The sequence below is a fragment of the Dendroctonus ponderosae genome, unplaced genomic scaffold, assembly GCF_020466585.1.
Source record: "Dendroctonus ponderosae isolate FM_Combo_2020 unplaced genomic scaffold, Dpon_F_20191213v2 Dpon_F_20191213_2, whole genome shotgun sequence".
Classification (NCBI taxonomy): Eukaryota; Metazoa; Arthropoda; class Insecta; order Coleoptera; family Curculionidae; genus Dendroctonus; species Dendroctonus ponderosae.
The window spans coordinates 18093378-18093578 of record NW_026018165.1 but is presented as its reverse complement, the minus strand read 5'-3'; positions in this window follow the sequence as shown (position 1 = coordinate 18093578).

The following is a 201-nucleotide window of genomic DNA, read 5'->3' as shown; positions in this document are numbered from 1 at the left end:
CAAAGTGAACCGGAACTGTTCCAGAAAAATAACCGTTCAGCAAACCTCTGCTACCAACATTGTATCTACATTCTTGCAATCATTTTCGAACATATCCGATTGATCAGCTTCAACAAGAAGCAAAACAACCGATTGCGACTCAAATCGATTACATTCAGTGCGATTAACATTTGCTAGCATTAGAAAAAATTTGACTGGAAA